Source organism: Arachis ipaensis, chromosome B6 (genome assembly GCF_059453495.1).
Source record: "Arachis ipaensis isolate K30076 ecotype BB chromosome B6, ASM5945349v1, whole genome shotgun sequence".
In the NCBI taxonomy this organism is placed as follows: domain Eukaryota; kingdom Viridiplantae; phylum Streptophyta; class Magnoliopsida; order Fabales; family Fabaceae; genus Arachis; species Arachis ipaensis.
The window spans coordinates 53,159,290-53,175,413 of NC_142441.1; the positions used below are offsets into that span (position 1 = coordinate 53,159,290).

The following is a 16,124-nucleotide window of genomic DNA, read 5'->3' on the forward strand; positions in this document are numbered from 1 at the left end:
ATGAGTGTCACAGCTCATCACCTCCATCACAGTTAAGCGCGAATGAACATCTTAGATAGGAACAAGCGTGTTTGAATGGAAAACAGAAATACTTGCATTAATTCATCGAGACACAGCAGAGCTCCTCACCCCCAACAATGGGGTTTAGAGACTCATGTCGTCAGAGAATACAAAGTTTAGATCTGAAAATGTCACGAGATACAAAATAAATCTCTAAAAGTTGTTTAAATACTAAACTAGTAGCCTAGGTTTACAAAAATTGGATAAACTATGATGGATGATGGAGAGATCCACTTTTGGGGCCCACTTGGTGTGTGCTGGGGCTGAGACTTAAGCAATTCACGTGCAGAGGCCATTTGTGGAGTTGAACGCCAGTTTTTATGCCAGTTTGGGCGTTCAACTCCAGCTTTTGATCCTTTTCTGGCGCTGGACGCCAGAATTAGGCAGAGGACTGGAGTTGAATGCCAGTTTACGTCGTCTATCCTTGTGCAAAGTATGGACTATTATATATTGCTGGAAAGCCCTGGATGTCTACTTTCCAATGCAATTAGAAGCATGCCATTTCGAGTTCTGTAGCTCCGGAAAATCCACTTTGAGTGCAGGGAGGTTAGAATCCAACAGCATCAGCAGTCCTTTTTCAGCCTGAATCAGATTTTTGCTCAGCTCCTTCAATTTCAGCCAGAAAAATACCTGAAATTACAAAAAAACACACAACTCATAGTAAAGTCCAGAAATATGAATTTTTCTTAAAAACTACTAGAAATAGACTAAAAACTAACTAAAACATACTCTAAACTATATGAAATTATCCCCAAAAAGCGTATAAAATATCTGCTCATCACAACACCAAACTTAAATTGTTGCTTGTCCTCAAGCAACTAGACAAATAAAATAGAAGACTAGTAGGTTGAGAAGCAATAATATCTCAGAGTTTTTTTTTTTTGCATGAAGCTCAGATTCTAATTAGATAAGCGGGGCTAGTAGCTTTTTGCTTCCGAACAGTTTTGGCATCTCACTTTATCCATTGAAGCTCAGAGTGATTGGCATCTATAGGAACTTAGAATTCAGATAGTGTTATTGAGTATCCTATTTCAGTATAATGATTCTTGAACACAGCTATTTTATGAGTCTTGGCCGTGGCCCTAAGCACTTTGTTTTCCAGTATTACCACCGGATACATAAATGCCACAGACACTTAATTGGGTGAACCTTTTAGATTGTGACTCAGCTTTGCTAAAGTCCCCAATTAGAGGTGTCCAGAGTTCTTAAGCACACTCTTCTTTTTGCTTTGGACCTTGACTTTAACCGCTCAGTCTCAAGTTTTCACTTGACACCTTCACGCCACAAGCACATGGTTAGGGACAGCTTGATTTAGCCGCTTAGGCCAGGATTTTATTCCTTTTTGGCCCTCCTATCCACTGATGCTCAAAGCCTTGGGATCCTTTTTATTACCCTTGCCTTTTGGTTTTAAGGGCTTTGGCTTTTTTGTTTTCTGCAAGCTTTGTTCTTTGCTGCTTTTTCTTGCTTCAAGAATCATTTTTATGATTTTTCAGATTCTCAATAACATGTCTCATGTTCATCATTCTTTCAAGAGCCAACATATTTAACAGTCTTAAACAACAAATTCAAAAGATATATGCACTGTTCAAGCATTCATTTAGAAGACAGAAAGCATTGCCACCACATTTAACTAATTAGAATTTCTCTTATTAAAACTCGAAATTTTATTGCTTCTTATTCAAAAGATCTACTACTTTATTCATGTTTGCTGATGATGAGAAAAATAAACTATAGCTTAATTGGAGATAAAATGAAAATAGATACTAATTACTACTATATGACTCCTAAGGTAAAATTAAAATAAGAACAGTTATCACAGAGTTAAGGCTAAGATTAGAACTCAACAACCTTGAGGTGATTGGTCCTTCAAGAGAGAATTTCTGGCGCTTCAGTTACTTTAAATCACGCCCTTGCTCCTCTTGGAGTGGGTTGTTTTCCTTTAGAGGCCATGATCTTAGTGATCACGGATAAGCACACCAAACTTAGAGCTTTGCTTGTCCTCAAGCAAAAGAAAAAGAAGGAGATGGGTAGAAGGAGAGCTCCTCCCCACCATCCTGGCGTTTGAACGCCCAAACACTGCCTGTTTTGGGCGTTCAACGCCCAAATGCTGCTCTCCTGGGCGTTCAACGCCCAGTTGTTGCCCTTTTCTGGCGTTGAACGCCAGATAGCTATCCTTACTGGCGTTCAGCGCCCACTGGATGCCCATTTTGGGCGCTGAACGCCCAAAATGGCCTTCACTGGCATTTTCTTGCCAGTAAGCTCCCTATCTCTGTTTTGTGCGTAGATTCCTTCTGTAACCCTGTAAACTTATGCAAATGATTCTTTACCTTAGTGTCAGTGAACTTTATATAAACAAATAAAAATAAAAATAGGGCAAAATGCTTAGAGGATTGTTGCCCCATGGCTGGGTTGCCTCCCAGCAAGCGCTTCTTTATTGTCTTTAGCTGGACCTTGCTGAGCTTTTAATCTAGCTTCAGCCTTGAGCATTCTTGCTCAATGTTGCCCTCAAGATAATGCTTGATTCTCTGTCCATTGACAATGAACTTCTTATCAGAATCAATATCTTGAAGCTCCACATAACCATATGGTGATACACTTGTAATCACGTATGGTCCCCTCCACCGGGATTTCAGTTTCCCGGGGAATAGCCTGAGTCTAGAGTTAAACAACAGAACCTTCTGTCCTGGTTCAAAGATTCTAGATGACAGCTTTCTGTCATGCCATTTTTTTTATTTTTCTTTATAAAGCTTGGCATTTTCGAAAGCTGTGAATCTGAATTCCTCTAGCTCATTTAGCTGGAGCAATCGTTTTTCTCCTGCTAGTTTGGCATCAAAGTTTAGGAATCTGGTTGCCCAGTAGGCCTTGTGTTCCAGTTCCACGGGCAGGTGACATGCCTTACCATACACGAGTTGGTATGGAGAGGTCCCTATAGGGGTCTTGAATGCTGTTCTGTAAGCCCACAGAGCATCATCCAGGCTTCGTGCCCAATCCTTTCTACGGGTATTTACTGTCCGTTCCAAGATTCTCTTTAATTCTCTGTTAGAGACTTCAGCTTGCCCATTGGTTTGTGGATGATATGGTGTGGCCACTTTGTGGCGAATTCCATACCGAACCATGGCAGAGTGCCCCCATCACTGATTAACACTCTAGGGACACCAAACCTGCTAAAGATATGTTTCTGGAGGAACTTCAGCACTGTTTTAGTATCATTGGTGGGTGTGGCAATAGCCTCAACCCATTTTGATACATAGTCAACTGCCACCAGAATATAAGTGTTTGAATATGATGGTGGAAAAGGTCCCATGAAGTCAATTCCCCATACGTCAAACATCTCAATTTCCAAGATTCCTTGTTGAGGCATGGCGTAACCATGAGGCAGATTACCAGCTCTTTGGCAACTGTCACAATTACGTACAAACTCTCGGGAATCTTTATAGAGTGTGGACCAATAGAAGCCACATTGGAGGACCTTGGTGGCAGTTCGCTCACCTCCGAAATGGCCTCCATATTGAGATCCGTGGCAATGCCACAGGATCCTCTGTGCTTCTTCTCTAGGCACACACCTACGGATAATTCCATCTGCACATCTCTTAAAGAGATAAGGTTCATCCCACAAGTAGTACTTTGCATCAGTAATTAATTTCTTCTTTTGTATCCTGTTGTACTCCTTGGGTATGAACCTTGCAGCTTTATAGTTTGCAATATAGGCAAACCATGGTGCTTCCTGAATGGCGAATAAATGCTCATCAGGAAACGTCTCAGAGATCTCAAGAGAAGGGAGGGGCGTCCCTTCCACTGGCTCTATCCGGGACAGATGATCAGCCACTTGGTTCTCTGTCCCTTTTCTGTCTCTTATTTCTACATCAAACTCTTGTAGAAGCAATACCCATCTGATGAGTCTGGGTTTTGAATCTTGCTTTGTGAGTAGATATTTAAGAGCAGCATGGTCAGTATACACAATCACTTTTAATCCTACTAAGTATGATCTGAACTTGTCAATGGCGTAAACCACTGCAAGTAGTTCTTTTTCTGTGGTTGTGTAATTTTTCTGGGCATCATTTAGAACGCGACTGGCATAATAAATGACATGCAGAAGCTTGTCATGCCTCTGTCCCAATACTGCACCAATGGCATGATCACTGGCATCACACATTAACTCAAATGGCAATGTCCAGTCTGGTGCAGAAATGACTGGTGCTGTGACCAGCTTAGCTTTCAGCGTTTCAAACGCCTGCAGGCATGCTGTGTCAAACACAAATGGTGTGTCAGCAGCTAGCAGATTGCTTAGAGGTTTTGCGATTTTTGAAAAATCCTTTATAAACCTCCTATAGAATCCTGCATGCCCCAGAAAGCTTCTGATTGCCTTAACATTGGCAGGTGGTGGTAATTTTTTAATTACCTCTATTTTTGCTTGATCCACCTCTATTCCCTTGTTTGAGATTTTATGCCCAAGAACAATTCCTTCAGTCACCATGAAGTGACACTTTTCCCAGTTTAAAACTAGGTTGGTTTCTTGGCATCTTTTCAGAACAAGTTTCAGGTGATCAAGACAGGAGCTGAATGAGTCTCCATATACTGAGAAGTCATCCATGAAGACTTCCAGAAATTTTTTCACCATGTCAGAGAAAATAGAGAGCATGCATCTCTGGAAGGTTGCAGGCGCATTACATAGCCCAAATGGCATCCTTCTATAAGCAAACACTCCAGATGGACATGTGAATGCTGTTTTCTCTTGATCCTGGGGATCCACTGCAATCTGGTTATAGCCTGAATAGCCATCCAAAAAGCAGTAATAATCATGACCTGCTAGTCTCTCTAGCATCTGGTCTATGAATGGTAAAGGAAAATGATCCTTTCTGGTGGCTGTATTGAGCCTTCTGTAGTCAATACACATGCGCCACCCTGTAACTGTTCTTGTAGGAACCAGTTCATTTTTTTCATTATGAATCACTGTCATGCCTCCCTTTTTTGGGACGACTTGAACAAGGCTCACCCAGGGGCTATCAGAAATGGGATAAATAATCCCAGCCTCTAGTAATTTGGTGACCTCTTTCTGCACCACTTCCTTCATGGCTGGATTTAGCCGCCTCTGTGGTTGAACCACTGGTTTGGCATTATCCTCCAATAGGATTTTGTGCATGCATCTAGCTAGGCTTATGCCCTTAAGGTCACCTATGGACCACCCAAGAGCTGTCTTGTGTGTCCTTAGCACTTGAATAAGTGCTTCCTCTTCCTGTGAATTTAAAGCAGAGCTTATGATCACTGGAAAAGTGTCACCTTCTCCCAGAAATGCGTATTTCAAGGATGGTGGTAGTGGCTTGAGCTCGGGTTTAGGAGGTTTTTCCTCTTTCAGAAGAAAGTTCAGAGGCTCTTTCATGTCCTCTGAATCCTCCAAATCAGGCTGAACATCTTTAAAGATGTCTTCCAACTCTGATTCGAGACTCTCAGCCATGTTGATCTCTTCTACCAAAGAGTCAATGAGATCAACTTTCATGCAGTCTGTTGATGTGTCTGGATGCTGCATGGCTTTGACAGCGTTCAACTTAAACTCTTCATCATTGACTCTCAGGGTTATTTCCCCCTGTTGGACATCAATGAGGGATCGTCCAGTTGCTAGGAAGGGTCTTCCTAGAATGAGAGTAGCACTCTTGTGCTCCTCCATTTCCAGCACAACAAAGTCAGTGGGAAAGGCGAATGGCCCAACTCTGACAATCATGTCCTCAATCACGCCTGATGGGTATTTAGTGGAACCATCAGCAAGTTGGAGACATATCCGGGTTGGTTTAACTTCTTCAGTTAAGCCAAGCTTCCTGATAGTGGATGCAGGTATCAGGTTGATGCTTGCCCCAAGATCGCATAAAGCTGTCTTGGTGCAATCACCTTCTAATATGCATGGTATCAGAAAACTCCCAGGGTCTTTAAGCTTTTCAGGAAAGCTTTTCAGAATGACTGCACTGCATTCTTCAGTGAGGAGAACTCTTTCTGTTTCTCTCCACTCCTTTTTATGACTCAAGATCTCTTTCATGAACTTGGCATAAGAAGGTATTTGCTCAAGTGCCTCTGCAAATGGAATCTTTATTTCAAGAGTCCTTAGGTAATCTACAAAGCGAGCAAATTGCTTATCCTGCTCCTCTTTCCGGAGTTTTTGAGGATAAGGTATCTTGGCTTTATATTCCTCAACCTTAGTGGTTAAAGAAGCCTTTTTAGAGGGGTTGTTATCAGCACTTGTGTGTGTCTGATCCCTCACTGGCAATTGAGTGCCAGAGTCAGAAGCTGGAGTGACGTTAGACGCCAGCTCACTGTCTGTTCCTGGCGCCTGAACGCCAGAAATGTACCCATTTTGGGCGTTCAACGCTGGATTCTGCCCCATTGGGGCGTTCAACGCCAGATTCTTGCCCATTTCTGGTGTTGAACGCCAATCCTGCCTTGTTTCTGGCGCTGAACGCCAGTTTTGGGCATGGTCTGGGCGTTCAGCGCCAGCCTTCCACCCATTTTCTGGCGTTTTAGTGCCAGAATTATTTTTCCCTGGGCTCTTACTGTCCTCAGGTGAATCTTTGGTGGGTTGCTCATTTCTTGAATTTTTGATGCCTTGAGGTGGGGTATTTAATCTTTTCCCACTTCTTAATTGAACTGCTTGGCATTCTTCTGCTATTTGCCTTGATAGCTGCTGCTTTGTTTGCTTAAACTGTTCGTCCATATGTATATTAGCTATCCTTGTCTCCTGTAGCCTGTCCTTGAATTCAGCTAGCTGCTTTGTTAGAAAATCCAATTGCTGATTGAATTCAGCAGCTTGTTTTACAGTACTGAATTCAGCAGTTACTGTTTTAACCTCTTCATTCATGGAAGGGTTGCTGCTTAGATACAGATGCTGATTCCTGGCAACTGTATCAATGAGCTCTTGAGCCTCTTCAATTGTCTTTCTCATATGGATAGATCCACCAGCTGAGTAATCTAGAGACATCTGAGCTTCTTCTGCAAGCCCATAGTAGAAGATGTCTAACTGAACCCACTCTGAAAATATTTCAGAGGGGCATTTTCGTAGCATCTCTCTGTATCTCTCCCAGGCATCATAAAGAGATTCATTATCTCCTTGTTTAAAGCCTTGGATGTCCAGCCTTAGCTGTGTCATCCTTTTTGGAGGAAAATACTGATTCAGGAATTTTTCTGTCAGCTGTTTCCATGTTCTTATGCTGGCCTTAGGTTGGTTATTTAACCACCTCTTAGCTTGATCTTTTACAGCAAATGGAAACAGTAATAGTCTGTAGACATCCTGATCTATTTCCTTATCATGTACTGTGTCAGCAATTTGTAAAAATTGTGCCAGAAACTCTGTAGGTTCTTCCTGTGGAAGACCGGAATACTGGCAACTTTGCTGCACCATGATAATGAGCTGAGGATTCAACTCAAAGCTACTAACTCCAATGGAGGGTATGCATATGCTACTCCCATATGAAGCAGTAGAGGGGTTAGAATATGACCCCAGAGTCCTCCTGGACTGTTCATTTCCACTTATGTCCATGATGGATATATGGATATAACTTGGACTGATTTATCTTTTTATTTATTTTATTTTATAAGAAGTAAATACTTAAATAAAATAAAATAACTAAAAAGAATTTGAATTTTGAAATTAAATTTTTTTTTTCATAAAAGAAAATAAAAATTAATTAGTTAAAAAAAGAAATTTTTGAAAAAGAGGGAAGATATTTTCGAAAATTAGAGAGAGAGAGTTAGTTAGGTAGTTTTGAAAAAGTTAAGAAACAAACAAAAAGTTAGTTGGTTAGTTCAAACAAATTTTGAAAAGATAAGAAGTTAGGAAGTTAGAAGAGATATTTTGAAAAGATATTTTTGAATTTAGTGAGGAGAGAGAAAAACAATAAGATAGTACAAGATTTAAAATTTTTAGATCTAATGCTCCTTGTTTTTGAAAATTTTGGAGGGAAAACACCAAGGAACACCAAACTTAAAAATTTTAAGATCAAGACACAAGGAAAACTCAAGAACACTTTGAAGACTCACAAGAACACAAGAACATGAAGAAAGAACACCAAACTTAAAATTTTTAGAAAACCAAACCAAAATTTTCGAAAACTAAAGGGAAATCAACAAGAAAACACCAAACTTAAAGTTTGGAACAAGATTTAATAGAAAAAATATTATTTATGAAAAAGAAGGTTTTGAAAAGAATATAAAAGACTCTAACCCAATTACCAAGAACACAGATTAACGCTCTAGCCAAATGAGTTATGAAAATTTTCGAAAATTTTAAGAAAGATTATTTTTGAAAACACCAAACTTAAAGTTTGGCACAGGATTTAACAGAAAAATTATTTTTGAAAAAGGTTTTAAAAAATATGATAGCCAATTACCATGAACATAAACACCACGTTCTAATTAACTGAGCTATAAATTTAAAGTGTTTTAACAAGGGATAAATAATAAAAGACTCTAAACCAAAAAGAGAAAATTTTTCCTAATCTAAGCAACAAAATAAACCGTTAGTTGTCCAAACACGAACAATCCCCGGCAACGGCGCTAAAAACTTGGTGCACGAATTGTGAATCACACTTTTCACAACGCGTGCCACTAACCAGCAAGTGCACTGGGTCGTCCAAGTAATACCTTACGTGAGTAAGGGTCGAATCCCACGGAGATTGTTGGTTTGAAGCAATCTATGGTTATCTTGTAAATCTTAGTCAGGAAGTCAATTATGTTTATCAGTTGAATTGTGAATAACCAAGAGAACATAAATTAAAGATTACTTGTTGTGCAGTAATGGAGAATATGTTGGAGTTTTGGAGATGCTTTGTCTTCTGAATCTCTGCTTTCCTCTGTCTTCTGATTCACGCACGCACGCCCTCCTATGGCAAGCTGTGTGTTGGTGGATCACCGTTGTCAATGGCTACCTTCCGTCCTCCCAGTGAAAACTACGCTCACGCGCTCTGTCACAGCACGGCTAATCACTGGTTGGTTCTCGATCCGGTTGGAATAGGATTTACTATCCTTTTGCGTCTGTCACTAACGCCCAGCCTTCAAGAGTTTGAAGCTCGTCACAGTCATTCAATCCTTGAATCCTACTCGGAATACCACAGACAAGGTTTAGACTTTCCGGATTCTCATGAATGCTGCCATCAGTTCTAGCTTATACCACGGAGATTCTGATTAAGGAATCTAAGAGATACTCATTCAATCGTATATAGAACGGAGGTGGTTGTCAGGCACACGTGCATGATTTGAGGAAGGTGATGAGTGTCACAGCTCATCACCTCCATCACAGTTAAGCGCGAATGAACATCTTAGATAGGAACAAGCGTGTTTGAATGGAAAACAGAAATACTTGCATTAATTCATCGAGACACAGCAGAGCTCCTCACCCCCAACAATGGGGTTTAGAGACTCATGCCGTCAGAGAATACAAAGTTTAGATCTGAAAATGTCATGAGATACAAAATAAATCTCTAAAAGTTGTTTAAATACTAAACTAGTAGCCTAGGTTTACAAAAATTGGATAAACTATGATGGATGATGGAGAGATCCACTTCTGGGGCCCACTTGGTGTGTGCTGGGGCCCACTTGGTGTGTGCTGGGGCTGAGACTTAAGCAATTCACGTGCAGAGGCCATTTGTGGAGTTGAACGCCAGTTTTTATGCCAGTTTGGGCGTTCAACTCCAGCTTTTGATCCTTTTCTGGCGCTGGACGCCAGAATTGGGCAGAGGACTGGCGTTGAACGCCAGTTTACGTCGTCTATCCTTGTGCAAAGTATGGACTATTATATATTTCTGCAAAGCATGCCATTTTGAGTTCTGTAGCTCCAGAAAATCCGCTTTGAGTGCAGGGTGGTCAGAATCTAACAGCATCAGCAGTCCTTTTTCAGCCTGAATCAGATTTTTGCTCAGCTCCTTCAATTTCAGCCAGAAAAATACCTGAAATTACAGAAAAACACACAACTCATAGTAAAGTCCAGAAATAGGAATTTTTCCTAAAAACTACTAGAAATAGACTAAAAACTAACTAAAACATACTCTAAACTATATGAAATTATCCCCAAAAAGTGTATAAAATATCTGCTCATCACCCAACAAGCAAGTTTACTCAAGCTAACAACAGAAGAAAGCTTGCTGGGGAGAGGCACTCAAAACAAGGGGCATTAACTGGCTCCTCTTTCCTCTTGAGGTCATTCCTCTTAACAAACTGGAAGAAGAGGAAGAAATTCATGAACAACATGTCAAGCTAATGACATTAAAAGAGCGCTTGTTGGAAGGCAACCCAACCGTAAGTAACATTTTTCTTTCCTTGCTTAGTTTACTTTCAATAATTTGACATATGATTGCATTCTAAGTTTTGTGTTGCCATGCAACAATTTGATTTTCAATCTTTACTGGGCACTTGTAACATTCTAAATTGAGAGTGTCACACTAAGTTTGGTGTTGCCACTTATCTTTCATGCAAGGTACCAAGCACACCACTTATTAATGCAATCAAAATGTCTCTGTTGTATCTCTTGTGCCTTTATTGTGATCCTTAATCTTGCTTGCTGAAACACATGTATACTCACACTTCATTCTAAGACATTCATGATCCATCATAAACCCCATCACCACTATTTTACTTGTTTCTTGAGGATAAGCAATCATTCTAAGTTTGGTATGGGGAGGGGAAGAATAAGAGGAAAAGGACAACAACAATGAAGATGAACTACAAGGTGGTAAAGTTCCTTTTTTTTCTTACTTATTTCCAGCACTTTAATTTCATGATTGTCTTCTATTTTCTTTGTATGCATGTGTGATTACTCCTTGTGAATAAGCATAATTTGATATTTTATTTATAACATGTTGATCTAATATCATGATTATCATCTTGAATTTTGCTTGCACCCATTACACTTAAATTGCAAATTATTCTTCTAAAAGGAAAATATTGAAGATTTTTATAAATCTTGGGGCAAGCAAAAGATTAAGAGGAGTGGAGGTTCTGATTGTATGATTGTGTATTGAGGTTGCATATTTGTGAAAACTTGCATGGGAGCTCATAGACAGGAAATGAAGTTTAGAGAAGCATTATGGAATTTTTCAAACATCTATTGATCCAAGAAGCAGTAACAAAAGAAAACAAAAGAAAAAGAAAACCAAAGAACAAGCCCAAGGCTCTGAGCATCAATTACTAGGAAGAAAAAAGAAAGAAACAAGAACTCAAAGAGTTATTGTCCTAGTTAAATGCTTATGGTAGATTTGTATCAAAGAGAGAGGCTTGAGCAAGTAAATCCTAAGGGGCGCTTCAACACCTAATACCTTAGACCAACTGATGCCAGGGCATCATGGCTAGTTTTACTAGCCATTTTTTGTATTCTTTAGGTTGGCTTCATGCATTTTCTTAGGAAATAAGCAAGTATTTGGTTGAAAATGCATTCACACCATGATTCAAACAAACATTGTGAATTTTGAATGATTTTATGAGAATTATGCATGAATTGAATGATAAAATGGATGATGCATGATCCCATGATTAAGAGCAAGACTTTGATGCACTTTGTTCGATTGATTTCAGGTAACAAGAAGTAGAGAAGAGCCACGTTAGTGGCTACGTTAGTGCCACTAACGTGGCCATTAACGTGGAAGAAAAGAGAAGCCCCAACATTAGTGAGAAAGTTAGTGGCATTAACTTTGAAGAAGGAGAGCATGGAACGTTAGTGGTAAAAGTAAACACCGCTAACGTTAGCGACGGGCAAGAAGACCCACGTTAGTCTCCACGTTAGTTACATTAACGTGAGAACTAACGTGGAAGGAAAGGGAAACGCCAACGTTAGTGGAAAAGTGAATGCCACTAACGTTTGCGAAGGCTAGAACACCCACGTTAGCTTCCACGTTAGTTACATTAACGTGGGAACTAACGTGGAAGGAAAGGAAAATGCCAACGTTAGTGGAAAAGGTGAACGCCACTAATGTTTGCGAAGCAAAGAAGGACCCACATTAATCGCCACGTTAGTTACACTAACGTGGACATTAACGTAGGCAAAAATCTCACCCGGCAGCCTGACCATGCCTTCTTCAAACAAGAATAACTTGAGCCACAACGCTCCAAATGAGGTGATTCTAGTGGCATTGGAAAGTAGGATTCCAGAGCTTTCCAAGAATATATGGCACTAAATGGTGGACACTAAATTTGAGGGAGAAAACCTGCCCCGAAAGTGCAAAGATGAACATGGTATCAACCTGTAGTAAGGCCAGCTGACCTCTTCACCTTCCAAGATATGTAACTCGAGCTGTAGAGCTCCAAATGATGCGCTTCCAAAGGCGTTGGAAAGTAGACATCCAGAGATTTCCAAAAATATATAATAGTATGGGATGGACAGTAAGTTTGAACTTCAGAAACTGGAAATATTCATCCCCTGATCGCTAACGTTATTGTGACTCACTTTATTTACAGAGCTCCAATTGAGGTGATTCCAGTTGCGTTAGAAAGCCGAAATTCAGAGCTTTCCAACAATATATAATACTTTATAGTGGGCATGAAATTGGAGCACAAACCAGAGGCATCTTTTAAGCCCCAAAACACCAACTGGGTAGCAAGTGTGACGTTAGCCACACTAACTTTAGCACTAACGCCACACTTGTAGCATTAGTATGGCTAATGGCAGCAATATCACCAAGTCACCCTGGACTTGAATTTGATTCACCTCTCTCTCAAGTCCACTTCAAAGCTCAAGCAAGCAACCCCACAAGTGTCAAGCAATCAAGGCCACAAGAAGCATCTAGAATAGAATTTTTCATTTCATTGTAATTTGCTTTTAATTTTATTTTGTAATTTAGGAGAGACTATATAAAGGCCTTAGTTTTTACATTCAAGGGGGACTGACATTCGAGAATTGGGGGATTGAAGAGGGGTCTTCGGACTCCCTCCCCTCACACACTTTTCCTTCTCTTTCTTTTCTTTGTACTTTTCATTTATGAATTTTGAAGTTTCAATTTTAGTTTTAATCTTCATCTTTACTTTTCTGCACCTTCTTTCTTTTCTATTTTGGTAGAGCAATGATCAACTAACTCTTTTCATTGGGTTAAAGAGCTCTATTGTGATTCAACGGATCAATTGTAGTTCTAATTTTTCTTCTTCTTTCTTTTCTATTGATTTTACTAGAGAGCTTTCGATCTTCATCCAATTGGGTAATTGTCTCAGAAGAGAAATTGCTCATACTTGGATTTTCTCTGAACCTTAGAAGAGGAATGAGGAAATCATGCTAGAAATGCTCTCTCACATTGGATTAGATTGGGGGTTGGATGGATATTGTGACATTTAATCTTACCAATACTTTGATCTATAAATGTGTGTGGTATAATCAGTGACCAAACTTCATCTCTTCCCATGAGCAATTAAATCAAGGAATTGGGAAATTGTTCAAGCTTGGAGAGATTGGATTGCCAAGGAATTGGGATCCAATCACTTAAGATTGCCGAGGAGATCAATGAATGCATTGATTAAGGAAGAGATGAGAATGAACTTGATCCGGAGGATTGCAATATCTCTTGATCCCAATGTTCATTTTATTTTTAGTTCTTACATTTACTTTTCTTGCCATTTTAATTTTCTGCACTTTATTGCTTTTCCTTTTTTTTCTATCAATTTACAATTCCTCCTGCTCATCATCCAAATCTGAACCGTCTGACTAGGATAATCAATCAACTATTGATTGCTTAATTCGTCAATCTCTGTGGGATTCGACCTCACTCTTTTGTGAGTTATTACTTGACGACAATTCGGTATACTTGTCGAAGGGAGATTTGTTGAGAGACAAGTTTCCATGCATCAAGTTTATGGCGCCGTTGCCTGGGATTGATTTTGTATCAACAATGATTAAATTGGTGGATAACTAGATTGAGCATTTATTTTTATTTTGTTTGATTTAAGTTCATTTGAGTAATTTACTTTCTGTTTAGCTATTTTCTTCCCTTTCCCCTACCCATTTTCTTAGTTGTTTACAATTCAGTCACTAACCTACTAACTGTTTGATATATTGCATCACTCACACTAACAGCATTTCTGTAGAAATTACTGTCTGCATCTATCTTTCTTGCTTTTGCTTTGTTGGTTGTATGACAGGTAGAAGAAGCGGGGCTTCAACTTCCTTTGATTCTGAACCTGAGAGGACCTTCCTTAGATTAAGGAGGGAAGCAAGAGGAAAGAGAGTAGTTGGTGCTGAAGAAGAGGAAGAGTACTTTGAACCAGACATAGAGTAGAATATGGAGAACCATCATAAAGAAGAGGCTCACAACCCTGGCAGAGAAGGTCCAGAGCATCAGGCTGGACAAGAGAGAAGAGTTCTGGGTTCTTACATCAACCCAAACCCAGGAAACTGTGGAAGTAGCATCCAAAGGCCAACCATACATGCCAACAACTTTGAACTAAAGCCACAGCTCATCACCCTTGTTCAGAACAATTGTTCATTCGGAGGAAGTGTCCAAGAAGACCCCAATCAACATCTAACCACCTTCCTGGGGATATGCGATACTGTGAAGTCTAATGGTGTTCATCCTGACACCTATAGACTACTCCTGTTTCCCTTCTCACTCAAGGACAAAGCATCTAAATGGCTGGAATCCTTTCCAAAGGAGAGTTTAACAACCTGGGAAGATGTGGTGAACAAGTTCTTGGCAAGATTCTATCCTCCTCAATGGATCAACAGGTTGAGAGCTGAGGTGCAAATATTCAGGCAACAGGATGGTGAGACTCTATATGAAGCATGGGAGAGGTTTAAAGACATGACAAGAAGATGCCCACCAGATATGTTCAATGAATGGGTGCAGTTGCACATTTTCTATGAAGGCCTTTCGTATGAATCAAAGAAGGCAGTAGACCACTCATCCGGGGGATCTCTGAACAAAAAGAAGACCATTGAAGAAGCCATAGATGTCATTGAGACTGTAGCAGAGAATGACTACTTCTATACTTCTGAAAGAGGCAATACTAGAGGAGTGATGGAGCTGAATAATGTGGATGCACTGCTAGCTCAAAATAAGATGATTACCAAGCAATTAGTTGACCTCACCAAGAAGATGGAAAGGAATCAAGTAGCAGCAATCACCACTTCCGCAGCAACCTAAGAAGGAGTGAATGAAGAAGCAGAGGGTGATCAGGAACAAGCCAACTACATTGGGAGTTCACCTAGGCAGAACCATGACCCATACTCCAAAACATATAATCCTGGTTGGAGAAACCACCCAAACTTTGGGTGGAGAAATCAACAAGACCAAGGCCAAGATCAGAGACGCCACAACCCCAACAACAATGCAACTCACCAACACTCCACACAGAGGTCATACCAACACCCACCCAACAACACTTCTCAATATCCATACCAAAGTCAAAATGGCCCTTCTCATCCTTCCAATCTCAACTCTCCATCATCGGAAAAAAGACTATCAAGGATTGAGACTCTACTTGAAGGCATATGCAAGGAGATTCAAGATAACAAGGTGTTCAAAGAGGAGGTACAATCCAATATCAAGAATCAGGGAGACACCATTAAGGGGCTGGAAAATCAAGTGGGATACCTATCTGAGAAGATTCCCAAACCTACTGATAGCTTCCCAAGTGACAGAGAGAAAAATCTGAGAGGTGAAGCAAAGAAATTCAGATGGGAAGATTGTAAGATGGTTACTATAAGTGATAAGGAGACTGAGGAAGAGCTGAACAAACCATCAGAACAACCTGAAGATACATTAGCAGGAAAGCAGGAAGAGAATCACCAAGAAACCACAATTACACAGAAGGAGCTGCTGAGACTCTATGCACCCTTTCCCCAATTACTCAATGGTGGTGTAGAGAAGAGAATATACTCAGAGTTTCTTGACATATTTGCATATATCCATATAAACATACCATTCTTCAAGGCCCTCCAACAAATGCTCTCATACATTAAGTTCATGAAGGAGCTGCTGACCAGAAAAAGCTCACTCAAGGGAGGACAAACCATAGTGATGAATAAGGAGTGCAGTGCTCTCATTCAACCAGAGCTGCCTACAAAAAGGAAGGACCCAGGGAGCTTTCACATCCCCTGTGTCATAGGAGAAACA

At 40.2% G+C, this 16,124-nt stretch overlaps 1 non-coding gene across 1 annotated transcript; it reads right to left on the reverse strand.

The window, feature by feature from the left end:
- Positions 1–14,732: 14,732 nt before the first annotated feature.
- Positions 14,733–14,839, reverse strand: LOC148555595 (small nucleolar RNA R71). The gene has a single exon (XR_015887585.1). It is a non-coding gene; the product is annotated as a small nucleolar RNA R71 (small nucleolar RNA).
- Positions 14,840–16,124: the final 1,285 nt, after the last annotated feature.